The sequence below is a fragment of the Serinus canaria genome, chromosome 20 (genome assembly GCF_022539315.1).
Source record: "Serinus canaria isolate serCan28SL12 chromosome 20, serCan2020, whole genome shotgun sequence".
NCBI classification, from domain to species: domain Eukaryota; kingdom Metazoa; phylum Chordata; class Aves; order Passeriformes; family Fringillidae; genus Serinus; species Serinus canaria.
The window spans coordinates 12,044,480-12,057,660 of record NC_066333.1 but is presented as its reverse complement, the minus strand read 5'-3'; positions in this window follow the sequence as shown (position 1 = coordinate 12,057,660).

The following is a 13,181-nucleotide window of genomic DNA, read 5'->3' as shown; positions in this document are numbered from 1 at the left end:
GGTACCTTGTTTGCGCCGTGATCCACCGGACAAGAACATTGTGATGGATGCACCACATCCAGGGAAGGCTGTGCCTTAAATTAAATACCTCAAATTTAGCCCAGTCCCTTGGGTAAAAGTTTGGCCTCAGTGCCAAGTGCTCCTGTTAGCACAGATAAATCCAGAGCTCAGACCTAGACCTTGGCCCAATCCTTGCACAGGTTGAGAAGCCTCCAAGCCCTATGCCATCCTTTGGACCCATTTCTCATGTTTCAAGGTCAAGTTTTGACTGTGTTTTGTCTTGTTCCTTCAAATCCCCTTCTCAGATGTCAGTCTCAGCTGTAATTAGCTTGAGTATATAAGATATCCATGCGCCTGGATTCTGTCAACATCATGAAGGTTAAACCAAATAAATAAATAAACCTGAAAAGCAGCGACCAGCTTGCTGCAGAACTCGTGTTGGAAAATAGTGAAACCCAACTTCAAACCTCTCACAATTCTGGGATGATATTTTCAGGAAAAGAAGCAAAATTCAGAGAAATGGCATTTGTGCTTTGGGAAATGCTGTTTTCCAAAAACCTTGGCTACCATAGTAACATGATTTATTCCATACTTGCGGCAGTATAGTCAGTCAGCTCCCCAACTGAAAGACAATTATTGTAACTAGAGATGTACCTGGCTGGAAGACTGTGGGAATGCTGCTATGGATGGCAGAGCAGAGCACTCTAAACTCCAAATTAGTAATTGTTAGTGTTGATCATGGAGGACATTTCTGGCAGAGGTTTAACCTCAGCAGTACAAAAGGGCACGTTGGTCAAATGAGTGTTGGCAAATCCCCCTCACCGAGAGTCCAAACCACGTCCTGCCCCATCTGTGTGTCCTTATGCAAAACAGCTAGGTGGGGAGAATGGGAAAGGAAAAAGCCCTAATTGCTATTGTATTCCTTTCCTGCATTCTGCAGCCACCATGGGTATGTTGGCTGCAAAACTTTACCAGAGAAGGATTTTGTGAGCAAATTGCAGAAATCCACATATATTAATATGCAAAATTCAGGCTGTGCCTGATCCTTGCAAACAAAAGCATGGTTATGGTGCCTTTGCTGCAAAAGGCTGTACAAAAACCTCTGAGTTGCCTCTACCCAGTGTGGAGGGCTTTCTTCTGCTTTTGATGCCATCAGTGAAAATCACCTTGAAATTTGTTTTGCTCCTCCTCACACTGGTGCTTCTTGCTATGCCTTTTCTCCAGTGTAAATGTGACCAGACATGATTCTGAGATGATTCTGCCTTTAGTTTTCCTTCAAGCTGATAAGCTGCAAGCAGAACTTTTCTAATACACATCCCAGAAATGTTCTTTGTGTCTTCTTCGGAAATGTCAGATGCTGGCCATTGGAAAAGGGAAAACATCTGGTTTAATCCTCCCGAAGGAACATATCAAAGTTTTTGTGAAGTTTTTTTATGCAGCCTCAATGCCTTTTATTCATCTAAAAAATCCCTTTATAAATTGCTGCATTTCATTTTTGTTGGTTTTGTTCTTTTTTGAACCAAAAATGTAGTTTCTGTTTCTTTTCTTGTAAAGCATCACAAGGCCATTTCCCAGGTTGAGATGGCCAAGGAACAGTCCCTCCCAAAAACTTGATCCTGATAAACAGCTGTTCTCCAGCACAAACCAAGCTCATCCTCCACAGAAAATAGCTCCTAGGCTCACAATAAATAGATCTTACCCCTGCTGTGTATAGATTTGTGGTCTTTAAACTGAACTGATAGTCTGAACTTGTCATCCTTCCCATCTCATCAGAAATCCTAGAAAGGGCCTGTCACCATGGTGGAGGCTGGCACAGCAACAGCACAAATGCCAGCTCTGAACGTGAATAGAACAACAAAACCTCACTTTACCCACTGGAAACCATCACTATATTTATCTGTGTCTTCCTGAACAGATGAGAAACTTCCCATGGTGTTCTGGAGCTCCAGATCCTGAGAGCAGCTATGAATAGCAGCTTTAAATTTATCCAAGGCTGGAAAGAGACCGAAACCCAAAGCTACAAGAGGATGGCAGTTCAGCTGGCTGGGAAACCAGCAGAGCCTTGCAAGGGGCATGGGGATAAATTCCCACCCACAGAGTGAACAACATCACCCTCCATGTCCAGTAATGCTGTGGAAGTGGGGTGCCTTTGAAGGACGTGGGATCATGAGAGGTACAGCTCTCCCAGGAGTTATTCCTGCTGGCAGGAGCCAGAAAGGTGGTAAGATCCATGGGGAGCTTCTGCCTTGACCCTCACTGAGCACCCTGACTCCTCTGTTCCTTTTCATGTAGCTCACTCAGGTCTGCCCAGGCTAGGGTAAGTGTGCCTGGACTTTTGTTCTTTTGTTCCAACTCAGTCCCTGGATGGCCTTAAATAACAACTTCATGGAGAGACACACAGCCAGGATAGTGGAGCTGGACAGCAGAGCTTTGGTGGTGTCCAAAAGTTTCTGCACAAAAGCAAACCCCAGCAAAACCCCCATATTCAGCCTGGTTTTGCCTATCAAAGTGGTACTACCAACAGTTAGGTCAAGCTCCAGATGCAACCAGTAGGAAAAAAAAAAAAAGCTATAAATTAGGCATAAATTTAAACTAGGACAAGAGTTGGGGAAGGGAGGGGGAGGCTGTTTGAGAGCTGTGGGTTGAGTGGTGGTCTTAGAGTACAAAACCAATAGCCTTCTGACACTAAAGTAGAAGCAAGCCTTGGATTCTGTGGCATTTTCTTGGTCTTTACTCTATAAAGACAGAAATCTGGCTCTATTTCATCGCAGTTATCTCCACTCAGGCACCCCTCCACCCTTGAAGGAGATTAGTAGTGATAATGCATCTGGTACCTGCCCCAGCAATAACAGATCTATGTGGAGAAGATTACAAGAAATTGTTTGGACTTCTGCCCAGTCCTAGAAGTCCCACCAAGCATTTCCAAAAGTCCCATCAGTTTTTACGGCTTGTCTCTCAAGAAGGCTGCAGAAACCTACATGAGGGAGAGACTTTAAAAAGATTTCTGCAGAAATTTATTTCTGGCCAAATTATGATTGCTTGGAGGAAAAAGAAGCCACCATACAAATCTTGTTAGAGACTTCAGCAGGAACTCACAGACCCATGCAGAACCAAGATAAGCTAAAAAAAGCAATTGCATCCAGGAAGGAAAGACAGACCAGCCAGCCAAATGCAACTCTTAATTCCAACCCGTGACAGACCCCTGGGGCAGCTCCAAAGCCACTTAGCACAAGTGTGGAGCTGGGCCAGGACGAGTCGCTGGCACCAGAAGAGCAGCTCTGGCAAGTCCCCGCTGCAGTTTGGTGATTTGCTGAGGGGGACAGACTCAGACAGGCTCAGTACCCTCAGGACCACTCCCCACCCCCAAAACTCCCCAGGCTGACAGCTCCAGGGACACTGTGATCCCTGAGCTCCCTGCACACACAGGACAGCAGAGGAACAGCACATCTGTCAGCAGCACAAACACGCCGGCAGCGCTCGCTGCGGCTTGGCAGGAGCCTGGAGCAGCCGTCTGCAGTCCAAGGTCTAAAGGGCAATCTGCCTCCCAAGACTCCTGCAGCTCCAAGGACCTGTGTCCTGGGACAGAGATCTGTGACTGGGCAGACCAAAGGCCCCCTGCACCTGCCCTGCAAGCACCGTGCCTGCTTTGTGCTGCATGGCTGGTGAGTTTCCCAGGGAACCCAGGGGATGAAACAACACAGAGAGCATCCTGAGAGGCTAAAGGTTAATCCCTGTGCCCCTCAGACCCTCCAGTGGACCTCACCAGCTGGGCTGCTCTGCCAGCAGAGGTGGAGCACATGGCACACCAGCACAGCATTAGCAGGCACTGGGAATGTTCTCCACTGCAAGGACTGGAAAGTGCTTTCTTTTCAGGGACACAGGGCAGAGATCTGCCAGGAAGGTGACTGGGCTGATTAGTCTTGTGCAGGGCTGGGGGACTGCTGGCAACCCTCTGGCCTGGGCGTCCCCAGGCTGCACTGCTCAGTAGGAGGAAGGCAAAGGAGAGGGACCAGATGGTTTCTAGCAATGACAGCTACAAACCTCCCTGCAGGCTGTGTCACATCGCTGCTCCATCTCCAAACAAGCAGCTCTCACATACTGCTACACCCTTAGACAGTGGAAGCCGGGAGCTTCTTCTGTTCCAGTTGCTGGAGAGCACCTCCCAGTCTCCTGGCCCAGGTGAGGGTGGTTGCTGGATGCTGTCCCTGCTGCAGGCACAGCAGGAGGGCCCTGCTCCCAAGACATTTATGACGGTGCCAGGTTTTTTGAACTATGAATTTGAACAGAAATCATGTTGCACCCTAAATGTCATTGCCAGGCAGAAGGGAAGTAATGAATCTCCAGCAATATTCCCAGCATCATGATTTTAAAGCATAAAATGAATATACCCCTACAGCTGTGGCTGCCTTGGTGAAGCCATTAACAAATGCAGTTTAACATGTCCAAGTGCAGCCAGTCCTCACTGGGGGCTGCTGGGTCTTTCTCCCATCCTTCTGCCTCCATTGCTCTGCTTATTGTTTGCTTCATTGTTAATCCCACCTAATTTAAAAATAGGAAATTGATTTCTTATGTATCCATTTCAAACCAAATCATTTCTTTATTACAGCGAGGATCATTTTTCATAAGCAAGTCATGGAAAATTAAAACCATGCCTGTTGCTTTGATGAAATAATGGAGAAAAGTGCTGGAGGGGAAGGCACAGACAGCTGGGGGCTGTCATGCAACCAGTGGTGCAAGTTAACTCTTTGCTGTCACCCAGGGCTCCCAACACTGCCTGTTCTCCTCCCCCAAGCCTCTGGTTGTAGTGCTAAGTACTCCCTTACCCCTGAACCTCCAAAGCACCTCAGAGAAAGAGTACAACCCCTCTGAACAAAGTGGGTCAGTGATTGTGGAGGTTTTGTTGCTAACAGAAGGTTTGCAGCCTGCCTGTGTGCAGAACCAGATTCCTCCCAGTATTGACACTCTCCTGAAATTCAGCAAATTGTTGCTGTTGCACAGTGTGCAAAACAAACAGGGACAAACAGCAGCCACACTCAGCCCAGGAGTCCTTGTAGCATAAATATTTCCAGTCCTTGGGCATGTTAGACTTGGTGCTGTGCTGCTGGGAAGGGGCTCAGGCTGCAGAGGAGCCACAATTGCCTGGAGAGATCCCCGTGTCCATCACACACAGGTTATGTCAGTGCAGCAGGCACCACAGCAACAGCCAGTTAACAGTGTCCTGCAGCTTGGGGTGGATTATAAATTAAAACAAAATCCTTGGTGTGCATTGCAGAGGATTTATGGGCTGTTCTGTGAACCTCCCTGTGGAGCAGACAGGACAGGGGTCCTCTGAAGAGTAATCCAGATAAGTGCTACAGCCCGAGGACATTGCAACATCCAACCCAAAGTTCATTGCTGCTTCATTAACGTGTTGATCTCCAGAATTACAGCCAAAAACACCCTCTGCAATTTCCCCATCAGAAGCAGAAAGAACATTGAGCTATCACTGCAGAATTCTTTTCATGATGTATCATCTGTAGATGTATCCATATAAAAATGCCATTTTTGAGGACAAAGAATAAGCAAAACAGTCAGGCTCCATGAGAGTGAAGGGTAGCAAGAGATTGCTTTAGAGCAGTAATTCATGTCCAGCCTGTCCAACTCTGAGCATACCTTTTTGAGCAAGTAACTATTTAGTTTCATTTCTTTGGGAGTCTCCCATTTGGAAAAAAGATCCCATTTTACAGTATCTTGTCTGTGTTACTCTCAAAGCCTGCCATAGAATCATTCTGGCTGGAAAAGATCTTTAAGATCACTGAGTCCCCATGGATTTGTTCTTCCTGAAGTCAGGACCAGAGATTACCATCCTAAAGCCCTTCTCACACCAGGTAAGAGGCCTGGAAACCCTCACCTGGTCCTGCTCCAGCCCTGGGAGGAGCCAGCCACCAGCAGGCATTTGCCAGTTCACCACAAAGAGCTTCCTTCCAAGTGAGCCAAGGGAACTCCTTTCAAACTCTTTATGGTCCCTTTGTGCTGATGATTCTCAGAACAGAAAAACAAGTTTTGTAACTCAGTGGAAGTGAAGGAAGCAAGCTCTTTCCAGGAACATCCTGCAGTGGCCCTGCACCCCCAGCTCCCTCCTAAGGGCTTCTTGGAAGCTCTGTCACTGGGACATACCATGCCCCTTTCTACCAGTTTCTGTACTGGCTGCTACCAACTTATTCATGCAATAAACAGCTCAAGAAAGATCTGTAGAAACTACTGTAAGTTATGTCCAAGCAGCTCCACAATCAACTAAAAGGGCCAAAACTCTCAGCCTCTGTAATGTTCTCCTACATGAGAGGCATTTCAGCTTCCTCTTAGAGGGTACTGAGTTCTTAAAATTATCAGGTACATGATAGAATTATCTTCAAGAAGTTTCTTCTTTGTTCTTGCTATGCATCACCCAAACAAAATACTCAGTAGAACTCTTGGAGGGTAATTTCAAAGCGACGTGATAAGTCACCAAAAAAATTCAGAAATTCAGAAACATCCATTTGCACTTGCACAGCAGAGCCGACTCAGCAGGCTGATATTTTAATGGAACCACTGGAGGTTTTCATTAGCTGCATTTGCCACAATGACAGCAACAATAACTCCCAGACAGAAGTCGAGACAAGACACAGTAATTAGGTCAAACCTTCGGGACAGAGCTGTCATCACAGACATAAATGTAAGTTACTCTCTCACTGCCCAAGCTCTGCAAGATCTGCTGCTCACTGGGTTGTCTAAACATGATAAAGAAGGGGAAGAGATAAGGGTCATCCTGCCTTTTGCTGTTCTTCACAATTACCCCGTGTTTAATAGATCTTGATTAATTATTTAAGGTAAACGGAGCTTTAACGGCAACATGTAAACTGATTAACTTTACAAAGCCAGCAAAATGATCTGCAGGGTGAGATCAGCTCTTGTAATAATCCATTATTTAGGCCAGGTTATCCTGTGTCAGGGCCAAGGATGTGCTGCCAGACACAGGGCAAGATGGTGGAGGTGGGATGGGGGGTCAGACTCCCCAGCCCCTTGGCACCGGGGGAAGGGAGGAGGAAGAGGAATAAGAGGAAGAGAAGGAACTGTCCTGAGCTCTGGTAGCTCATGGTGCCTCTGGGGGCTGCCCGCATATGGGCTTGGGGGAAGGAGAAGGGGAAGACAACCCCCTTCCAGGTGGGCTGAGGGCTGGAGGGAGGTGGCAGGGCAGTGTCAGGGGAGGTGGCACTGGAAGGCAGGTTTGAGCAGCCCGGCAGGACCCAGCTGCTCACAGACCCAGCCCTGCAGCCTGCACAGCCCAGCCCCAAGGCAGATGCAAACTGGCCCTCTGCCTGGCCTTACTTTGGCTGCCCTGTCTGTAGCATCACCATGGGTTACAGGGCAAAACCCATTTATTTGGTGCAGATAATGCCTATCTGAGCTGAAAATCAATCCCAGATAAAAGCTTTCCAAGAGATCCTGCTTAGATTTGCGTGGGGAGCAGCAGTGCCCTGTCCAGGCTGATAAGCAATCTGGTAGCATTGATTCCTTGTATGACCTAGTAAATTATGCATATTGGAAGAAAGTGATTTGTTTGGAGATCTACAGTATCCTCCATCCCTTCTGGCCAATCACTAAGGCAGGTACACAGATAAATGAGTAGAAAACACTCATCACCACTTTGGCTTCAGGGCAGAAGCAGATAAGGCTGATAAGGCAGCAAGTGAAATTCCCCTCCAAGCTCCCAAACAAACAAATACCTACTTGGGCAGAGGCTGCTCAGCTGCAGCAAAAATTCTGCTCTGCCTGTTTGAAATAGCAGCACTGCCAGGCACAAATAGAGCCATAACCTCCCTCCTCCATCAAAAGCTCCTTGTCCAGAGAACTTATGCTCAAAAGAGGCAAGACAGAGCAGCTGGGAAGAAAAAGAGGCACCCAGAGTCGTGCTTGGAGGCACTGGGACAGGTGGGAGACCCCATCCAGCACCCCAGGCAAGCAGCCTCCCCCCAGGCTGGCTCTGGGTGAGGGTGAGGATGCTGTTAGGTCATCAAACACAGAGGCAAGAGAGATGTGGGCACCACAAGCCAGTCCCACCACTGAGGTCCCCATCACTGCAGGCTGGAGGTGACAACTCCCATCAAAACTGTCCCTGCTGCTGCCACCAGCCAGGAGGAAAAGCACAGAATTCAGGAACATCCCCAGCCTGCAGGATGGACTAATCCCTGTCAGCTGTGCACAGAAACCCCCAAATCCTTCCTTCGTGATCTGGCTGTGCCACCACAGGCTTTGACACCATCTCCTTCCTTTTTAAACAGAGATTCATAAAGTCTCATAAGTCAGATAAAAAAATATATATATATTAAAAATAAAGCTTTCTGCCAAATTGCTGATACTTCACTTTTTGAGGTTTTTTCCTCCCACCCCAGTTTTTTAACATCTCATCAGTTCCTTCCCTGTATTTATTTCTATTTGGTTTTCTACCTCTGGGAGCAGAGCAAGCCATCAAACCTGGATTAAACATGCCACAAAAGAATTCAAGCCTTGACATGGCCAAAATATTGGTTTCCAATGAAACAAAACAAAAGACCAGGGTGAAGTAACTATTTCAGCAGCTTGTGCAGCCATGTAAACAGATGTTGCCAAGGGAGACTGAAGAGAGATAAAGATCCACCACCCCTCCAGAGCTCACAGAGGAATTGTTCAGATCCAACCTCCATTTCCCAGGAGCATTCACCAGTCCAGCTCCAGCCAAAATGGTGGATGAGCCACATTTAAAAATTAAATGTTTCAGAAAAGGACAGCAGAGTTCAGGCTTCCCAGCTGGGCACCAGGAAGGCATTTCCTCTCGGGGCAGGTTTCATTTCCCAGCCGTGGGACATCTGCAGCCTCCTACCTGTGAGGAAGGGGCTGAGCAGACCTCAGGGCTGACCCAAGTCAGCAGTGTTTGTTTTGTATGGAAATATGTATTTCTTTGGAAAAACACGTGCCTCACTGGCAAGCCCCAGACCCACCAGGCTGCTCCCTGCAGCTGCTGCAGAGGTGGGAGCAGGGAGAGGGGCTGGCAAGGCTGGGAGAGCAGAGCCCATGCCCTGAGTGCCAGGGATGTGCCCGGGTGAACACCAGGAGAGCTTCCCTGGAGGCTTGGTGCAATGCACTGAGGCTGCCTGAGAGGCTGAGGAGGCTCTGTCCTTGGACATGTCCAGGACAAGACACAGCTGACCCAAAACAGCCCTGGCAGCAGCTCAGAGACCAGACCAGAGCCCTCCCAAGGTCCTTCTCATCCAGCCCTTCCATCAGGATGGCAAATCAGTGAAAAAAGAGGTGAATACAAGACCAACCATTCAATCAGCAGCTCCAGGAAAGAGGCAGCTCTAAAACAAGTGACTTTATCCCTGTGGTTAATTAGTGCTGAACCTGATAAAGCCTAACTACACTTTTGTTTTAATGAAGAGAAGGGGCCCCTTGGCAGCTCCCCCTCCATCCCAGGGACCCCCCCACCGAGCACAAACACTGAGGAATGCAGCTCCAGCTCACTGCTGGTGTAATGTGTTTGTTGTCCCAGTGCTGGACTCCCGCTGCCCGGGCTGCACTTTGCTCCAGGAACATTTCACCTGTGTGCAGCCCTGCCGGCAGGGCAAACACTGCTCCCAGAGGGCAGCACACACCCACGGACACGTCGGCTTTGTTTGTGCTCAGCCCTTCCTGCAGGTTGCCAGGGCAGGCTGTGCCAGCTTGGCAGGAAATCAGAGGGGCTGTGCTGGCCTGGGGGGCTTTGCTGGGTGAGCAGGGGCTGCAGAGCAATCCTTGAGAGGGTGGAGGGGCAAAGCATCTCCAGACTCATGAGCTCCCACTGCCCCAAGAGCAAAACCGGTTGGTTTTAGTGGAGGTCTGGGTTTGGAGGGGGCTAGGGCTGGCTCAGGCTGTGGGGAGCAGGGAAAAAAGAAATGCAAGCAGAGCCTGCAAGAACCTGTTAGTCCATGCACTGAAGACACATTGGGAAATGCTTCCTGACACATCAGATCCTTCCCAGGATTGCTGTCCGTGTGCTGAGGGGTGGCACAGAGCTGGGGGAGTGCAGCCCCAAAGGAGACCAACCCTGCACACGCTGCCCCAGGTGAGTTTGGTGGTGCACAGGACTGTGCAGGGTTTCAAAAGGCTGCCAGGAGCCCTGTGCCTCCAGCAGAGAACAGAACACCCTCCAGGCCAGGCCAGGCCAGCAGCTGGGGCCCAGAGCAGCACAGAGTCCCTCCACAGGAGCTGTGCCCACCCAGGACAGACCCTGCACTGCCTGGCTTGGGGCACTTGCTCTCCACTCTGCACGAAAGTCAGCAGGGTCTGGGGGCTCTGTAACTGGCTGGTTTTTGTTTTACAGGTACATTTTCAGAGAGTGTTTCAGGTAACCACTGAAGACAGGTTCAAGGTGGTGCCAGAAGCCCCCCTGTGAACACCTGAGTGTGCAGCTGTTCAGGAGGGACCACACTGCTGGGACCTCAGTGTCCAGCCACAATCCTGCTCTTGGCACAGTCTGCATGAGCCTAAACCTCCTTCACAGGAGGCTGAGCTCCCCAGCACGCCAGCAGGGCTGGTTCTGTGGCTCAGGTGCCACGAGCACTAAGCTGTCATGCCTTGCCCATGGAGCCCTTCTGGAATCCATGTCTAACCCAGGGACCTCACGGCACAGAGGTGCCTCACCTCTGGATTCCTGCCCAAGAGTTTGATGCAAGCCTGAGAAGACTTCATTTCCAAGGTGAAATTGGCATCATCTGCACTCATTCCAGCCAGGGATCTCCTCCCACCCAGGCACCCTCCCAAGGTAAAGCTGTCCCAGTTAGCACCAACAGATCCAATTCAGCACAAATTGTCTGATTGTTTACATAATATGGGGCTTATCTCTTGCTGTGCAAACAGAGAAAGCAGGGCAAAATAACATGTCTCTCTACTTCCCTCCTATCTTAAAAGGACAAACCAACCAGAAATTCTGGACACAAAAAAAAAAAAAAAAAATCCCCAAAAAAAAAAAAAAAAAAAAAAAAAAAAAAAAACCCAAAAAAAACCAACAAGAAAAAAACCAAGATACTCTGGACAGGCACAGATTGTGAAAACAGGTCTGCAGGTCAGGGTGCCCTGGAAGGGGCACTGGCTGTGTGTGTTGGGGCACTCATCCCCTCCACAAAGTGGCTCTTATAACCACCCTCCTTTGTCTCAACAGAGCAGCAAAGTAACTGCTGTGCTGCTGCAGGTGAGGGGGCTCTGCTGCCCCAGCCTTGGCTCTGGAGGTCACAGAGCAGCCAGAGTCTGCTGAATGGCAGCTGTGCCAGTGCCACCCATGCCCAGCACTGGGGAGCTGTTCCCAGAGCTCACATGATTTTCCTGTGTGCACATATTTAACAAGAAGCCCTTTTAGTCCCTGCAGACATCTCTCCCATGGAGCTGAGCTGGCTTCCACAGGAAACTTTCCCAGCAGAAATATCCAGGGGGAAGCAGCTTTGCTGACCCTTTTGCAGACTGGGGCAGATGGGAACCACTCTCAGGGATGGCTCAATCCCTCCTGCCAGCTCAAATCCAGGCAGGAACAGAGCCCCAGAGCCCAAAGGCTGGGATCTGTGTGCATGCACAGAAGCAGGGCAGGGCAGGAAGGAGTCACAACAATAATCAGATGAGCAAGACTTCAGCCCTGCTGGTCTCCATCATCCTGCTGATCATCCTGCTCATCATCCCCACCTCCCTGAAACGGGGCTCACCCAGAGCCTCCCCATCCCCAGGCAGAGACGGCCCCAACACTCACCTCCACACAGCAGCACTCTCCATCAGGGCCAGGAAAATCCCTCCCTCCTGCTCCCCATGCAACTCCCAGCCAGGGCTCCTGCCCCTGCCCCTCATTTCAGGGCCTGCCCACCCTCCAGGTGCCCCTCGTTCACCCCTCCTGCCAGGCTCTGCCCCACTGCCCCGGCTGCAGTGGGTTATCCTGGCAGCAGAGGGGATTGAGGGGGGAGCAGGCAGCCACCCTTCCCTGGACATTCAGAATATTAAGGTGGGCAGGGCTATGAACAGCACGGGATGGGTTGCCACGCTCTCCCGAATCCTGCTCTGAAAACTTCGAGCATCCTCGTTCCCGCCAGCCTGGCTGTGGATGTGCCCGACCGTGCTCCCGACCCTGCTCTCAGCCCTGGCTACGGGAAACCCGGCTGAGCCGTCCCGTGCCTCCGGGAGCCGAGCCCCTTTCCCAGGACAGCCCTGCCAAGAGGCTCCTTCGCTCGCCATCTCGTGGTGGCAGCAGGCACCCTGCCACAGCCCGCATCCAACATCCCACATCCCACATCCCACATCCTACATCCCATTTCCTGCATCCCACATCCCACATCCCACCTGCCTGCATCCCACAGCCCCTGCGGGGCCCCAGAGTGTGCTGGTGATGGGTAGGGGCTGGGCCACCACCGTGTCACCACCATGCCACCATCAGCACCGGGCACTGCTCCATCCCCCAGACTCGATCTGAAGCAAGTCCGACCCAGCCCCGTGGTGTCAGTGAGTTACACCTGTGAGTTAAACCCGTGTAACCCAGGTGTAGATTTGGCTCTGCAGAGTCACTCACAGGGCTCAGTCCTACCCCAGGAATTTCCCCTGATTCCCATGGGAATGCACCAGGAGGTGACACACATGGGGCAGTGATGTGTTGGACATGAAGATATTTCATTTTCCCAGACTTGGGACTGACTGCAAAGGTTTGGCTCCTCACACCCCCAGCACACCAGGACTGGGCTGCCCATCCTCAGGCACCCCACAACTGCTGTAGGTGTCACAGCCCAGGCACTCCCCCAGGGAGAGGGAAGGAAGTGCCAGGAGAGCTCTCTGTGACAGGGACACCAGGGCAGCTTGGCACTGGCACAGCTTTGCAGGATCCAGCAGCATGGCTGAAGAGCTCCAAGGCAAAGGTTCCCATCTCCAACCCTGTTAAACACTTCTTGCCATGGAGCCACTGCAGGACCCAGAATTGTCCCTCCACCCTGTGCAGCCAGGCTGCAGGCTGAGCTCTGCCATGGTGTCACCCTGCACACACCACTGCTGTGCACACACTCAAATTTCACCCTCAGCCAAATGGTTTTCTTTAAAGCAACCCAGGAAATTTGCCCCAGGAAGAGCAGATGCCTGGAAGTCCTTCCAGACCTGGATACCAAAGCAATGGCTTCTGCAAGGTGCCC